Source organism: Sipha flava, unplaced genomic scaffold, assembly GCF_003268045.1.
Source record: "Sipha flava isolate LNK unplaced genomic scaffold, YSA_version1 0_pilon_pilon, whole genome shotgun sequence".
Classification (NCBI taxonomy): domain Eukaryota; kingdom Metazoa; phylum Arthropoda; class Insecta; order Hemiptera; family Aphididae; genus Sipha; species Sipha flava.
Window position 1 is genome coordinate 5063377 of NW_020271713.1, and position 18833 is coordinate 5082209.

The 18833-nt window shown below is 34.4% G+C and overlaps 1 long non-coding RNA gene across 1 annotated transcript; it reads right to left on the reverse strand.

Annotated features, from left to right (window-relative positions):
• Window positions 1-6236: 6236 nt before the first annotated feature.
• Window positions 6237-13866, reverse strand: LOC112679289. The gene is made up of 3 exons (XR_003148193.1): window positions 13458-13866; window positions 11697-11916; window positions 6237-6456 (listed from the first exon to the last, which is right to left on the reverse strand). It is a non-coding gene; the product is annotated as an uncharacterized LOC112679289 (long non-coding RNA).
• Between the last annotated feature and the right edge of the window lie 4967 nt (window positions 13867-18833).

Sequence of the window (18833 nt, forward strand, 5' to 3'; positions counted from 1 at the left end):
AAACGGAAAACGCGTGAAAAATTTTCTTCTCATCACTACGACTACGACGTATATGTACCGTTCGCAATCATCCGTTTTTATTAAATTTTTTTTAATAGGGTTTTAACGGCTCGTACAAAATCAAAATCACCAATTATCACTATCGTTATATGTTTTCGCTGGACAAGGCTGTTTGTTGACTGCGGCAAAATTAATCTTTTTTTCTAAAAGTCGGATATGTAAACTGCGTCAAGAAAAAATTTAACATTATGCAATCTGCGACAAAACCGATAAGATACATTGTACGAGCTGCGAGAATTCATTACATATATCAAACAGTACTTGAATCATATGTACCTACCTATGTGTACCTATGTACATATATCGTTTAATTAATTATGTTGTGTTGCGTCTTGCGTGTTCCCATGTTTTATTAACACTTATTTTTTATTAATATTTAAATTTGAATATAAATTTGTTTGACACTGTTAAATGTTTGCCATTCTGGCAAAGAATTGTTATAAATTCCATCACGTTGAATTCAATACTAAACTTTTAACTACTTTTACTGACATCTAACACTAGTAAGTAATGAATCTCTAGTACTATCAAAAGTAAAGGAACCGATATTAAGGATGTTTCGTTAAAACTAAAAAATACATTTGGATTTCCTTACCATTTTGTGCGCAAGACGTAATCTAACATAATTAATTAAATGATATACATACATAGATACACATAGGTACATATTAAATACTACATAGCATATAATATCGTAGGTATATAAAATGAATTGCCGTAGCTTGTACAACGTATCTTATCGGTTTTGTCGCAAATTGTATTTTTTCTTGTCGCAATTTACACACAGTGGCGTATACATGGTTTCTGAAAGGGGGGGGGATCAAAAAAGAAAACAACATAACAAAATGGGATGAAAAAATTGAAAAAATCTCTCATCCTCTCAAATTTTTTTTTACTATTTTATAATTTTTTAAAAAATTTTAGATAGTAAAATATTTAACAATAGGAACAATCTGACGTCTGACGGCACTGCTATTTTTGTAAATGTGGGTACAATTATGAACTATGTTTCTCCACGAATCCATGATAGGTTCAATAAATTATCAATTATCCCGTGAATTTTTTTTTTTTTTTAGGTTTTAGATAAATAAATAGAATGTACTATGTATACGCGGTGAACTAAATCCGTAACGATAATGATCTTATTCTCTTTTCTCATAACAACGATAGTATCCGATAATATTTTAAAGCCCAGGTTACATACATAGTGTTACATACATAGTATTGTCTCTATAAATTATAAGATAAGCTATAATAAAGTATAACCATAGTCGTCATTGGCATTTCGACCAAAATACCAAATAAACATTACTTTGCTATAAACGAAAATAAAATTATAATGGTTTTCAGTGTTGACTAAATTGTCAAAATTCAATAGCTTGATAGATTCACATCACAAAATATTTTTTTATAGTGTATACTATATAATATAATGAAAAACAAAAAATAATTAAATAATAAAAAGCTAATGGGGAGGGAGGATTTTACTCCCACGTCCCCCCCTTGTATACGTCACTGTTTACACATAGAATTTTAGAAAAAGATTCATTTTGCCTCAGTTTACCATGTTTCATGCAACAACGAAACGCTTTATAGGATTACAATCGTATTCCCTTTTTGTTTTTCATTTTGCTTTGTTGGATACATTACAGCAATGCAATTACAAATTACAATACATAAATTAGGGCTTTCGGTTTGGCACGTGAGTCGATATACACATGTAAACGTATATCCGTTCTTTGTACGATAAAATGTGTTAGTATCCGTACATTCGATTATACGTGTTTTAGAAGTTCAAGATTACGAGAATTCAAGACAATTTAAAGTGAAGACTTTTGTTAGTGAATAATAACGAAATAAATATATTAGGTTTCTCAACAGTTCGTAATTTACAAGCTTTATGTAGTTTGAACACGATGGTACTTTCAAAAGTTTGCCAAAATTATTTGATCAACTCTTTTCTATTCATGATATGCTAAATAACAATTATATCTCACTTGTTTATTTTTTACTGCCATCAAAGTTAATTAATTGTTATACCGATACATTTCAACATTTAGGAGAAGAACGTAGAAAAAAAATCACATGTAATTCAATCCAGTTCGAATATATGAAGATTTTGAAAAAGCTATGCGTACTACTGCAAATTTTGTCTTGCCTTTTATTCAAGTAAAAGGGTGTAAATTCCACTTAGAACAAAGTTGGCACAGAGAGAAAAAAAATGGAAGAATTAGAAACTAAAAAAATTATTCAAATTTAATTTTTTTCTCAAACATGCTTATTGTAAAAATGTATTTATAGATTGTAAGTTTCTAATAAAAAAAAATAAATAATTTGTAAGACAACTGTCGTTCAAATTTTTAATTACTTCAATATAGACTCATAAGTTATAATAAATAAGTTAATATAAAGGAAAATATTGATTGCAATTGAGCAATATACATTTTAATTTAAAAATACCCGGGACGCAATTTACATATACCCAAGAAAATACTCGGTACATAATCTACATCAAAAAGGTACAATGGGACGCAACTTACAGTTACCCTAGAAAAGTCCAACCACCAGTGAAGCAATAGGATAAGAAAACCTTGAAACAACCTCTCTTAAAGAGAAAATATTTTTACTACCTATATAAAATGAAAAATTAAATTATTTGTATATTCACGGAAAGGCTAAAAGTCACGTTGCTGAAGGTGATTGTGTTAGGTAAAAATATATAAAATTATAAAAATATAAAAAATAATTATACATTATCGTAGCATTTTTATGAATTATTATCTACAAGACTAATATATGATTTAGTCATACATATATTTCTCTATAAAAAAACCGTTCTAAAAAAATCAATATATTTTTATATTTTTTATCGTTACATATTATATTTTATATAACTACGATTTAAAATTGAACAACCCTAATTATGTTTAAGTTTACATTATGTACTCCGTTGGTCCGGTCAGAATTAGACCTTAAAACTAATTATAATTCAGAAAATACATTACTACGCTAAGTATAATACATTTTTGTTTCTAAACCGTTTTGGATATTGTCATTCGTCATTTTAAATACGAATTGTATGGTGCTTTCTAAGTTCTAACATTAATTTATTACTTAATTTGCAATTGCATTACGCAAATATTTGTTAGTTACCGACTAAAAGTTAAATCAGGTGTTCTATAAAAAATATTTTGGGGCATTCAGTGGAATGCCAGAAATAGGTAGGAAAATAAAGTTTTTTCAAATGTCTATACAAGTCAAAATGTCAAACAAAAAATGTTTGAGTGTAAGATAGAATATTTCATGCAGTTCAAAATGCCTCGATGCATTAAATAAATTTAAAAATCGATAAAATAATAAACATATTTTGTTTACAGTTCACTATTGTCAACTTCATACTTTACCTAACATAAGGGTTCTATAAAGATCATAAGATTTGTGTAGATTTCTTATGCATGGTTTCAAATTTCATTAAAATTCAACGCATTACGAGAACAAGGGATTTTATATATTTCTATAGAACGTCTAATAGACATTGTCTATATTCAACAATATAGTCGGTAATGCTAGTGTAGACGAATTTACATTTATTTAGCCCGTACTCACAATAATAATACTAATATAATTATAATAATATGCAGAGACGTACTTATACCGTTTCCCAAAACGTTTTATCGCAACGGTGTTGTTTGAGTACGACGTGTGGACGTCATCTTATATAAAGTACATACTTTATGTATGTAAAATAGGTATGTACGTGCTTTGGGATTAATTTGAAGGTCTCCGGGTAAAATAGGTTAAGACAAAATTGACAACTTTTCAGGTTAGAGAAATTATATAATATTATAAGCTTTATGTATGTTTTAATACATTAATGCATTAATGAAAAATAGATACACCCAAACCGCTTTCAACGAAATATGTATAGACCACTATATTTTTAAATTTACTACTCCTTTATCCTGTTGTTCCCAAGTTAAAATTAACTTATCCCTTTAGAAATCGATTTTAACAGTTGTCAAACAGGAATAACTACACTTGTCTCATTTTACTCAAATACTTTTGTTCTCATCTCAGATTACTTCTACACTGCATACTAAACTTCATATTGTTGATGAAAATAAGATATCTCGTTTTATCCATTTATAAAGAATGAGAACTTCAGTTCATATTATAAAATATAACCCAATTTTTATTAAAAATTGACTAAACCCCTTTTATCCGGATACCATCCAATTACGTAGCGAATAAAAAAGAATAGAAAGGCGAAACTTCTAGGTCGGGTAAATTATATTCTTGTATTGATCTTTTAAACTCGAAACAAATAAACTATTGCTCTTTAACGATTTTGAGTGAAAGAGGTCAGATGTATCATTTTATATATCTACTCTTAAAGATGATTAATATAGAAGAACCAAATTTTTTGCTAACTTCATTGTTCTAACATTTGCAAAAAAAAGCATGTCAAATTAGAGAAAATCAAAAATTTTAAATTTCTAAAATCAGTGCAATCTTAATCAAAATATTTCGAAACTACGTATTGTATTTAATTAAATAACTAATATTTCTTAATGGAAATTCGTTGGAATATCCGATTTCATCAAAACTTAATTTTGAAAAGCTTATAAAACTTTTTTGTAACTTTTCAGTTAATTTTTTTCATTTTTGGTTACAAAGAAAATCTTAAAAAAAATCTTATATCCAATTTTCAATACTCAAGCATCAAAATTCAAAAATTTATGAATTTTTAACTACAAAAATATAGCGGATGCTCGTGATTGTACCGTTCTGTCAAAATATATCATTCAAATGGTTATACACATATTACACAAGTTCATTCATTTTTTACTAATCAATATTATGTATATACCAGGAACTTTGTATGACGTTTATAATTTTCTAACGATAATCTTTCATGATTGTGACTATTGGAGCCATCCTTTTAATCAAAATCGTGAACGCAGACACAAGAATTGAAATAAGCACCCGTGACGTACGGTGTAAAACCAATAAATTCGTCGTTTCATTTGGAATCTAAAAAAAAAAAAAAAATAATAGGCGACTGCAAATGCAGTAGTCAACGTAACAATCTAATTTCTCAACGCGAAGCGACTAAGATTATTATAATATCTGTACCAGAAACAAGCACATGTACAACAGCAGAGGCGACGTTGTTACGTAATAACAATAATAATATAATTCACGTAGAACTCAATAGAATCCTATCGACCGGGAGTAGACACGAGTATCGCGGTAGGTATCTGCGAACGGTTCGCTCAAACGTCAATTGTTGTATTAACGTATACAACGCGAACACGAGTGTTTGAAGATAACGTTTTCGAGTGTTGTCTCCCTCCCTCCCTCTCTCTCTCTCTCTCTCTCTCTCTCTCTCTCTCTCTCTCTGTTTCGAAATAACGTACAAAACCGCGTATTATAACTAATCCGAACTGCCGAGAGTTGGTGATTTAAATCTATACGCGTTAATGGTTTTCTCAATGGATGTGCATCACAAAGCCCCGCGATCGCTGAAGGTATAAACCGTACTTGGCAATGGACATTTATTCGAAAACCACTCGGTTAGACGCGTGATAAAACGAACTTTTGACGTACGTTTTTCCCGTGTCACATTGCAGAACCACTCGATTAAACGTGTGTACGAACAAAGGCAAATTAAAAAAAAAAAAAAAACGTGTGTACACAATGTGTACAAGGTTTGCCATATAGGTCCGAATGAAAAATATCAATTACATAAAACGCGTCCGTCGGAGGTGGCGTCGATTTCGTCGGAACGAAATAAATCACACGATGGAACGGTAATACCTCCGTCGTACAACAGCGATAAACGTTGCAATAGCAACTATGACGTTGTATTTAAACGTCGACTCGGTCTTTGAAAAAAGTCGTTTTTAAATGAGTTGCGTCTGAAGAGAAATGAACAATTACATTCAATTGGTAAGTATATTTTTACATTCAATAGCACATCAATTACTGCGATTTACATACGAGGACGAAAAATATTATTGAGTAAAAATAATAGTACTACAAAAAAAAAAAAGTTTATAAAACGTGACTGTTGATCATCAGATATCAAAATAATAATAATAATAATAAAAATAATAATAATAATAATAATAGTAATAATAATAATAATAATAATTTAAATATAAATATAGGATAATCAGTGTACAATGTTAAATTTTTAAAACGAAATGTCAATATGAAAATATCGTTTTCTACATTTGTGTTGTTTTATCATTTCTGTTTAATTGACAGTCAAAATATTGAACGGTGTACAATGCATTTGACTAGAAATTCAACAGAATCCTTTTGCATGATTTAACGTGTCTTGCGGTTGAAAATAATAATTCCATATTGCAGCCATGATCTCGAATAAGCCTATAAACAATTAATTACAATATTATTGATCGTTATGTTTATCGTACTGAATATGTTAATAATTGGTAACAATAAATGAATAATTTTGCTAATCGTCCAAGACCAACAAAAGTATTGTTATTAAATTATAAATCCGTATTGCTCTGAACATAAACACCCAACGGGATTCCGATGGACATTAGCGTTGATTTTCGAAAATGAAATGACGTTCAGAGCGACATTTTTTCACCGGGAACACGCATAGCGATATTAGTTACATTACGACGAATTTAATAATTCGAGCGTATAATGTTTCAATCGTAAATTTATCGTCACGCTCAATGTTTGGAGTGCATTTCAATAATATACGTACAGGTGTACGCGTTCCTCGATAGCGATGAAACCGCAAAATATAATTATTAATGATTTATTTAATTGGTTTGGATCGAAAAACGGTTTTTCGGACGGATAAAAAACAATGTGTGTAGTATATGTATACAACGCATTATCAAAAGTTACACAAGTTGAGCTAACAAATTGAACGTGATTATTATAATTTTTTCTATTTCAGCTTTCATAATAAATTCCGTGGCAATCAACAAATACTTGTTCCGTTATCTACTGCGATAAAATTTAATTAAATAATAATAGTGATTAATTTTTTTTTCCTTTCCGACGACGATTAGAAAATGTATACCGCGCACAATCTATGCGAATTCATCCGAATAGCGATAAAGCGCGTGCGGCGCGTAGTAATAAATTGTAACAATCATTATTTGGTATCGAGATCGGTTAACGCGGCGACGGTCGACGTTGTTGGCGCAAAATCGGTGCCGAAAAAAACAAATTTATTGTTTTTTTTGATTGGTACTCCAATGCGAAAAATAAATAAGCAGTCTATCGAAAGGAATCGGATAGATCAACACGTCCCGCTGAACCTTTTAGAGTTACAAACGGTTTTCCGACTGGACCGTGTTTTGAAAACGGTGTTCTGGTGGCCCGGGAGACGGATCCCGACCGATGGAACGGGGGTAGTAGGATAATTTTTTAAATCCGAGCCCTTCGAAGTGCGCTCCACCCGTTTGTTTAAGAAAAAACGCTACCCGGCCTGTACCACGGTCTAAAGTATATCTGACTAACATTAAATTGCATATATTTTAAACGCGCGGCTGGTACGTCTAAATGAAAAGAAGCGAATTTTTATTTCATTTTTTCCGACAACCTGTAGACCACCCCTTTTGCGTGTCCCGACGGTGTACATAGTGTATAGTCGGATCGCATCAAGCCCGCGGATCGTAACGCACGCGGGATTCGACCGGTCTGGCCCGGGGACGACTGCGGATAGAAAGAACGAACGCGCGTCTTAACGACAAAATTGGAACGCAAGTAATAAATACTGACAAGCCGAACGCTCTGCCAACAATGCATTGTCCCTTCGACGATAATACATTTTATTGCACGCGACTATGCTCCAACCATCAACATAACAAAAATATTAATAAAGATGATTTAAATGTTTTACGGGTGTAACACATCGAAATTCGGCACGCGCAGACGGGGATGGCAGCAGTGCGCCAGGATGACTACGATGATAGGTATTGCGCGAACGTTTTCCAAGCCGACTCGGAACGTATTATTACGACTGCACTTTCTATCCGTCTGCATACCGCAGCCCTGTTGGCCTCTCGTTTTCACGCGAAGATTTCAGTACGCGATCGAAGGACAACGGATACGATGAGGTTTAAATAGAAATAAAAACGAGTACCAGTATATTTGTTTGAAATGCAGATACATGGTAACATTAGTTAGGGAACCCTATCGTGCACGCGCCCAACACGTTCTTGACCGATTTTTATATTTTTAACAGCGGTTCACATTTGTCACGACATCATTATTTGGCCCTCATATGATCAAAAGTGATTAAAAAACGTTGTTAAACGTTTTCAGAACGATATACTCGTAATCGCGGAATTTGAGCGCCGCGTCATTTTCGACACAAGTAAATTCTATTTTCTAAGATATTGTCTCCACCTCGTCTTTGTACGATAAGTTTTAAGGGCGGACCGATTTAGGAGTCTAATATACCCCTTCCCTCGTTTGTCCTACTTTTTCCCTAGAGTGTTTTATTTATTTTTTTTTTATTTTTTTTTTTGTCACTTTTTGAACACTTATTTTCTCTATCGACTCTTCGGTTTTCGAAAACGATTATTCCTGCACAATTATAAATTCGTGATATTTTTTGCAAAATAATACCATTTTTAGCATTTATTTTTATTTTTATTACGTTTCAAGTAACAAAGTATTAAAAATGACAATATTCCTTATGTTTTCATATTTTTTGTCAACCTATATTCATGAAAGCTTATTCGCCATAAAAAATATAATTAAATCGAAGGAAAAAAAGGTTTTGACCAACGAAACAATTGCTGCTTGTGAAACCACTGAGAATGACTAAAGTTTAATAAAAATAAAGTAATAAATCTGTAATTTTGTTTATAGTCTTAGAAAATATAATTTTCTTTGGGCACGTAAACGATTTTCAAAACCTGAAAAGGAAAAATTTGGCACTTGAACCTAAAAATGTTCGCCACCCCTGGACTACATGTTATTATCAGTTTTACATTCTGAAGCAAAACAATCTGTTGATTATTCGTGTGTGTTAAAAATTCAAATAAGCGGAGTAGAATGGAGGGGATAAAAAATGTTCGTGTACCTCCAATCAATGTACATATTACAGCTATAATAACTTACGATCGACTTATACCACGAAAATCGATTTTCATGGATCAAAACTTTCGGGATACAAATTTAAAAACATCGAGTGTTCCGTGCGAATTGGGATTGGTGTGGTACAAGAATAACTTTTTCGAAAACATCAGGACCGAGAGAGAAAAAACTAATAACGTTAAGAAACCCGTCGTCCAACCATCTTCGCGCGTTGAACGCGATAATATCATCGAAACAATACCCTGCGAAACGAACAACGTAGGAATAACGTTGTTTTCGCACTCGATCGGTGCACACCGAGTGGAGCGGACTCCTATAGCGTCGCGCGTTAAACAAGCGCAAACCGTGTTAATAGGTGTTCGTTCGAAAACGAACGCTGCGAGCGAACCATTGTCGATGTGACCCCATAGTTCGGATATGGCCCTGACCTCGGTCGCCACCGGTCCCTTTGAGAAATCGTAAGAATATTTCGCGCGCCATCCCTGCGGTACCGGACCGATACGTCGGCGGTAGGTACGAACCGAAACAGGTGTATTACCGGTACAATACCGTTTCGACGCGTAATGGTCCGTTGTACGTTGCGTGTGCTGCGGGTGAAAATGGCAACGCACGGCAACAACAATGCGCGTCGACGGTCGTTCTCGCGACCAGAAGGGTTTTTCGCACAATATACGGTACGACGTCATACCGTACACGGCGAACACCCCTTTGTGTTGCATGTGTTTAGCGGTGGGTGTGCGCGGGCAGGACCGTACAGGATACAAATCCACCGCCGGTCGCCGTTCGATTCGCGTTCACACTCCCGCACTCGCCGAACACCCTTTCGCGTGACGTCCGCGGCCAAAACCGCACATTTTCAGACTCTTACTTGTTTGCACTTTATTTATATGTATGTATCCACGTACGCACCTAGTCTCCCGGGAACGGCCGGGACGTCCAAGGCCAACAGTGGAAAACGAATACGACGCAGCCGTGCGCACGGTAATAGTAATAAATCGTCGGCAACGTCTCCCGGACGGACGCGTTGACGGAAAAATCGAGAAGCAAAAAAAAAAAAAATCGATTCGGTTTCTACGTGTTAGGAAAAAAAAAAACGTGAAATAATTATTACTACGTGTCGGTGGTATTGCACTGTCGACGTGGAAATATCGAATCCGAAACTAATTCGGTGTCGACGACAGTGCTCTAACCAGACCTGTTGGATTTGTTTTTCGAAAAAAATAATCGCACGGTTTTTTAGAACGTCTTTATGAAACGTTGTTTGCCCGTTTCAAAAGAAGAACAATCACAGATAAAACGGTTAAACTATCGAAACGAACGTTATTCGGGGTTTTAAATATTGTAATGTACTGTATACTTGAACTTTAACCTGAATAACATCATTTTATTTGCGTCACTCGACAGTCGTGTGCAATAAAAGAACGGTGAAGACGTTGTGTGCGGGATATTGAAATAGCTTAGCGTTCGAATTGTAGTGATGTAGGTAATTTTTTTTTTTTCCTCCGTTAAATAACACGTTATTTTATTATAAAACCCGAAAATAATACGTCATACCATTTTTAGCGTTCGAAACGGTTTTTATTGTTATTTTATTTACCAACATGTTATATGCTATCTGTACAGGGATCGCATACGGAAATATTGTTGCCGTCACGTATATAGGTGGTTTAGAACCCGAACGACCCCGGTTGGTTCTGAACACTGTACAAATATTATATATACGGTCACGGCGCGTCTTAGCTTTTCGTTTCATTCGAGTCAATTTCGACCGCAAATCGAGATCACTATTGTTCGTGACGGGGGATCGTCAACGTAACGCTGCGCGCTGTTAGATTAATAACGTCATAGGTAGACAAGCGGTACCTACCCCTATTCAAGTAATGATCGAAAGTAAACGCGCGGCTCGAAAATAATCTCCGTTTCCGGTCCGTCCGCGATGCGACGTACGCATAACAACAACAACAACAATAATAATATTTAAAAAAAAAAAAAAAAATCTTTTCCTAATCCTAGGAGAAATTTTTTTTTTTCCGCCCGTAAGCGCTCCATTGTGCACGCGGTATAAATAAACCTCCGAGATCGCACGACGCGCATACGCGTTGACCGATTGTTTTTTTGTTGACCTTCGAGGTGTCCGGAGTCCGCAGTTACCTACGCACACCGCAGTGCGACGGCTTCCAATACACAATATAACGAAATATCATTATTATTATTATTATTATTATTGTAATACTGTAAAGCAGTATAATAATAAACTGAACCGTGTGCGATCGTTTTGCGGTTTCGCGCGGAACAATGGGGTGTCGAACGCGTATTCCTCCCGGTCGGCCGCCGTTGAATCGCGTATTCGATCGTCATAGACGCGCACAATGTTTGTCGCGCGTTCCTTTTTTTCCCAATACCACCGATGACGTATTTTAAAAAAAAAAAAAAATTGTTTTTTTTTTTTCGAAAAACAAACACACACACACACACACACACACACACACACACACGCAACTACGATCACATTTTTGTCAACTGGTTTTATGTACCTGAACGCGCTCGCAAGTTACGACGCCTTCACTTGTATGCGTTTGATCTCCTTCTTCAGCTGAACGTACGTCACCTCCAGCTTGCGTTTCTGGGCGGATATCTCGATCTCGGCCACCTTCTTCTTGAAACGGCTGTTCCTGGCCGCCTCGTTGTTCTTCTGCCTCATCTGATGATAGTAGTCGGTAGATTTCGACGTGCAGCCCGAAGACATCATTTCGTCTACGTTTGGGACGAAGAAGAGAGAATCACAAAACAGTTCACAAGATAATATATAGCGCGCGTAATATCGTCACGACATACATTTATATATATACAGGAGGGAGGGGGGGGGCACGATTTTACTTTCGCAACAATTTCCACTGTTATCGGTGTTACCGTAAATCAAACGTCCGCAACATGTCGTCGTGAGTCTCCGCAAAACGACCATGCGGGAACAACTTGCAAACGTGTGCCTACGTCGAAATGATAATTATTCGGGTTCTTCGAAAACGTCACGTCAAAGTCATCGTTGAAAACCCATTACCGATACGCCCGAACCGTAAATATATACATATGAGTACACTGAACTGTCCATGTGTTATGTGTGGTCAAAGCGAGTAGACATTTCCATGAACATGTGTTTGCGTGCATGTTAATTTGTACGTTATTTCGAGAATTTTTTCCTTTCGCATACCCACAAATATTTATTTGCTAGTCGTAATTAAAAACGAGAAATTTCATCGCGATATCGATACGAAAACAATACAGATCGAAACTGACTATTCGTAACTGTTTTACGAAAAAAAAAAAAAAAAAATTATATAATATTTTTCTCGTACATTTAAGCGTAGCGATTACAGTTTCGTTTTGTGAATTTATTGATGACAAATTTATTTGGCAAGTGACTCGAAAACTATGTATACACATTTGGGCCAAGGGAAATTACAAAGTGTACGGTAAGCGAGAACTTGCGTTTCGTTAAAAACAAAAGTATTATTACCAACTCTTGGGAGTGATACGGTTTTGAAGACCACTTCTTAAAGTACCTAATTTCATTCAAAATTCTCGTGAATGTAAACGCGATTTCGATGTATTCATAGTGTACGTTTATATTTGACAACATAATAACAAAACTATAATAGTAATAATAAAAGTAATAACAATCACAATGACAGCAATCAAGTTACAAGATTATAACAACCAAGGTCCGACACATTTTAATAAACACATGGAATTTGTTTTTACCTTAATTGCAAATTAAGCGCACTCGAACGTTTCGCAAAAACGCTACGGAGTGAAATAAATATTAACTTAAAAACTACTAATTGTTTGGCTACACTTGTAACATCACTACAGATCACTCATAACTACGTAACGATTAACTGTGTAGAACATAAAGTAATGCTTTTCTATTGAAATATATTACTACTTTATTATACATATAAAAAATTATTTATTTAATTATTGTGTTGAATTTGATTAGTGTTTGCGCGAGTTTTATAATTTAATTTTTTTTTTTTTATTAGAAATTTTAGTTAGAAATGAATAACATTACTCTCGAACATTTTGTCGCGCACTTAATTAATTGAACTATGTGTTTTAAGTTAAATATTATAAACATTTTTGTTCGAAATCGCGATGCTACGTTTTTTTTTTTTTTTTTTATGTTTTCCGTGATATTCGATTGTAACACATGGTTACGGCGAAGACAAACTATCTAATACGGGACGAGCAAGAACGCGCGCAAAGCAATTAGGAAATTAATTGAGAATCGATCTTACCTTATGGAAAACTGGTCTGAAGCGAACGTTTCAAAGTCGGCAAGGAAATATGGCGTTGAAGTCGTCTGGACGCGGTCGACGGGAGACGAGCGTATCGTAGGATCCTCAGCGGAGTGTTGCAGTTTTGACAATAAACCGTCAAGCAGCGATCGCTATTTATATGACCATCCGACACGAACGTAATTGAGCCTTTACCCCCGAAACCATCCCTTCCGCGCGGAGGAGCTCCACCCTTTCTCTGCAAACCAGAACAGGACGCGGGCCCTGCCCATATTTCCACGATGTGGGGGAACGTCATCGCGGAGACGATCATAATATACATTTGCTACGTCGACCTTTTTCTCTTTTTGCGACGTTCTCGGAAATTCCGCATTGATGCCGTCACAATCACACACACACACACACACACACACACACACACATGCATGTACGCTGCCCCGTGTGTTCGGTTGGACGACTTAATAACATTGACATTAATTCAACAATGACGGGCCTCCGTACAACGTATTATTATTCAGCAATACTGATGATAATCGCATGTGCATACGTGTTGTACACAGATATATATTTATTTTTTATTGTCACCAAATATTACCTACCTACTATGCCCAATGTACTGAAAAATTACGTGCTTATAGCCAAAGTGTGGACAAAGCGATAAACAGGTTTTAATAATTGAGTTACCAGTTAATGCGAGAACGTTAAGTTTTAAATAAATATTCGAAAAGAATAAATAAATAGATAAATAATCACCTTTGGATTCGCTATTCTGTATCATCTGGATAATTTTATCAATTTTTAAGTCACGATTGTGAAAAAAACGTTTAAAAACTGTAAACGGATTTACCGCTGCGTTTAAAAAACTTTTGGTAAATCTTTGAGTGCGTTTCGAAGCGTATCCCAACGGTACCGCTTACGGAAACGTTTGCAATGTTCAATACCGTTTTAAAACGAAATACAATAACGATGTGCGAAAAATTACTGCGGTAAAAATTACCGGGTGGTCTTGTTCAACAATAAACGTGTGATATACGTACAATATTGCGGTATTTTTTTTTTTTACACATTATTATGCACGAAAAAGAAATACTCGCGAGAGCGACACATACTGACTAGGTCGTTTTATTGGCACGAATTGTTATTTATTATCATTATTATTGTTTTCACCTGTTCGTTGATAATGATAATAATAATAACCGTCAGTGAATTATGAAGTAATCAAGTCCAATTAGAAACGAGCGTTCTCGACCGTTTCAAACCGTCCAGAGTGCCGATGTGTACGTATCGTTGTGACGGTCCTTCCTGTTTATTTTCAAAAAACGTCCGTTCACTTAATAATATAATTTATACCGTTAAAACCCGAAATACGTCAAAACTAGTTTCAAATAGTTAAACTACAGGATTGATCAGGAGTTCAATATTGTTACCAGTTCGAAGATACAGTTTTGTAACAAAATTAAATTTGAAAAAGTAAAAATTTTATTATTTGTTTTAACAAGGCAAACTATACTGGTATTTAAAGTTACATAATATACATATTTTTATTTTTACATAAGCCGTGATTTATTCCACATTACTTTTGAAGCAAGATATTTGGTCAATAGCATTTTATACCGTTGTTGGATACACTTTACGATAGTCGATATTTGATCGCCGGCCGGTCGTAGTTATCTTGATTTATGCATAGCAAACAAATTGTGTTGCAAATACGGAGTCGAGTTCGTTGTATTTTTTTCGGGTTACACGAAGTTGTGTCCGGCGGACATAATATACTAGTGTTAAAATTGAAGTCCTAGTTGATTCTAGTTTTAACTAGTCGAAATCGGTTTCGACGTAATTTATTCGTGAAAACTAGCTTTGGCGGATTTCGGATTTTAACTGTAATACTTGTGAATATACACATAATAATAATAATAATATTTAATAATAACCCGTAATTCGTATGCGTTTCCATATCATGTTGCGAAACGGCACTTGGCCCACGTCCACTCGAGTAAGCCGCCGCCGTCGTCGTAGATATGTGTACAGGGTGGGCCCGGCGGTCGGTGAAAAGTGAGGACTTGGTGCTGGAATATCGTTGAAATATTATTGATATTATTGATCTCGCCACACTCCTGGATCATGAAACGATCTAGGTGCACACTATATTACACAAACACGCCCTCGTACAACAGTTCTACCCGGTCGGAAGTAGAACGCGATTCGGAATAAAATAATTGTACACATGCCTAAATGTACGAACACTCGTAATTCATAAATCGCTATTGGGCTATGTTGACAAAATGATGTACATCATACGTGAATATAATTTTGTTTTCTCTCCACAAACTTATAATATTTAACTGTGCTTGTTTATACCCCGGATTCCGACCGTAATAATAATAACAACATCTGACAATGTCTGATCTGAAAATTTTGGAACACCAGTTGTGCTGCGTGTCTCGTTAATAATAATTGGCATCAGAGAACCCAGTGCACTAATTTATTCATCGAATGTAAGAAATTTAATTAATTTTGCGAAATATCGTTAAATATATTCATTGGATTTAGTCTTGGACGCTTATTTAAGCTGACATTATCATTCCGAGAAGAATAAAACATTTTAATTGGACACTGCACGCTGTTGCGTGTCATTTCGTTATATCATAATACAATATTATTATGAATGAAAAAATCCACCGCATTACGATACGGGACGTGTAATTGCCTGTAAAACTAATCTAAACGAATGATAATTTTTCGATGAACACTGAGTTCGTAGCATAAATAATCAAATGACCTTTACCGCCGTTGTTACGGAACCAATCGGCAATATGACACTGTATCGATAGCATTTAAATTAGATATTCCGGTTTGTTTGTTTAGACGGTAGGAAAACAAAATAGCGCCGTTATCGAGTTCATTATTGTATTTCAATCCTTCAATCGTACAAAGATTGTCAACCTTATTAATAATAGGCTTGTTAAAATATTAAATTTTATTGATAATATAGAATTCAACTTTAATCACTTGACGGAAATTATTTTTGTTTATTAGCTATCGAATCAATATATGGCCTGGAAAACTTCCCGAAGAGTGTTTAGTATGTTTTCAGTTTATTTTGGCAACATATAGACACACTTTTACGACACGTAGGTACGTGTCGCCACCCCACCCAATCAAAATATAGAGATTTTCTTTATGTCAGCATTTAGCAGCCAATTAGCAATAATTTGCAAGTACATTTTCACAATTTGCAAGGCTTTAGTTTTATCATAAAACGAAAAAAACCATGGGCGGGGTAAGAGACACGTGCAAATTTCGGAAACCTCTTTTTCGGACGAAATATTGGTTTGCAAATGTCTACGGATGACTTGCTAATCGTTGCTAATTGGCTGTTAAATGATGGCTAAAGAAAAATTTCAAAATTTATTTTTAATGAAATGGGTGGGGCCGGGAACACGTGTCTCCAGCCCCACCATTAGTTTTTTGGGTTTTATGATAAAACTAAAGCCGTGCAAATTGTGAAAACATTCTTGCAAGTTGTTGCTAATTGATTGCTAAATGCTGACATGAAGAAAATGTCAATATTTTGATTGGGTGAGGACACGTACGTTTTTACGACGTCTATAAAAATGGTAAATCGAGTGCTGTCGAAGAGATAATAATTTTTAATTTCGAGAAACCGATGAATGCGTGTAGTTTTTTCCATTCGTTTCGGTTAATCTTTTAAAAATTTTAAACATTATTATCTTTTTTATTGTAATCCCAGATTGAACTCGATTTCAATAAGAATATCGATGTGCTACACAAACGACTTAAATATAAGACCGATGAGCCTAATATTAAAAAACACTTCAAATTAATATAGGAAAAAATTCCGTTTCATTAAGCTTGTTCATTGTTTCAAATATTTATCTGCCGTCTTAAATCTCTGCCAGTTCCACTCGAAGTTTATGGTGAACCTAAACCTGCGGCTTTTATACGGGTACGAAATATTAAATAATGGTTTATTAGTAACAATTACTACCGTAGTATTGTCGGCTGCCATGCACGGCTAATATAATTTACCCGTGGACATAAACGAGGGCATAGTCACGTATTCAATTTTTATTCAATCCTTAGGTGTACGTTTGATAAGTGAACATACATCGCGCACACCCTCCGCGCAAAAGCACTGTGTCGCTATTATAAAAAAATCATAATACACTATCACCACTACTACGATTACTACTGCTCGTCTGTAATTTTGAAATTAGTTCAATTCGCTTTAAATGGTACTGCCGAAATCACAATGGCAGAAGTAATTGCAGAACAATCGACTTTACCGAGCCCTTTGATTAGCGCAATAAAATAGTTCTTTTGTCCTGTTTAAGTCAACGGCACAAATGTAGTACGCTCAATGTTAATTTGAAATATAAAAAGTTTACGGCTCAAGACATTCATTTAATATTTTTACAAAGGTCACTGGAAAGAGAAAAAATAGTTTGTCGAGTGTACAAAAGTGTACAAATTCGAACTGCAGTAAATACTCAAATACTCGTCAAAAAACAAAAAAAAACCATAAATGCTTAAAATATTGGATACAATCTTCTGAAAAAAGGATTTAAAAAAGCGTACATCCAACACTGACAAAAGTATTTCAATACTAGTAACTCAGCAATACTATACTTCTATTATAATTATTTAATATATTTCTGCGAGCACTAAATTCGTTATTTTATTTATTTGTAACATATTAGTCGTTATCGATCTAACAACGATTGTTATCTATTTGTTCACTATTTTGGCTCTTTACATAAGGTATTAAATAATATTAACTACCTATTTGTTAAATAATTGATAAGACTTAATAATTATCTAATTATTTATATAAAACAAAAATAATTTAATGAATACCTATTGAAACAATAATATAATAATAGAAAAACATTTAAGACCAGTGTTCAAATCGGAAACAAAATTAAGGAGGGACCCTGGTTTTAGTTAAAAAATTCGTTTAGAATGTATTTTTACTTGCAAAACATTTTGGATTCGAATTCAAACTCATATAATAAAATATCATATTAAAATAATTTAATATAAAGTCAAATTAAGTAAGCAATAAATGCCGAGCTCATACATAATTAAAAAATATCGCTTTAATCAAACTTAAAAATGATATAAAATTCGGATTTATTTTAAGTATTTTTATTATCATCTTCTTGTTTTCTCATCACTAAGATAGAACAGTACTTAAAATTTCTAATCTCCGAGGAGTCAATGTTCGGTAGAGACCGATTAATTTTTTTCAAAACATTTTATATATAAATCATGATTAATATATATTACAATCTGCAGTGGCGTAGCCAAAGGGGGGGGGGGCTAAGGGGGCTATAGCCTTCCCCATGGGCCGTG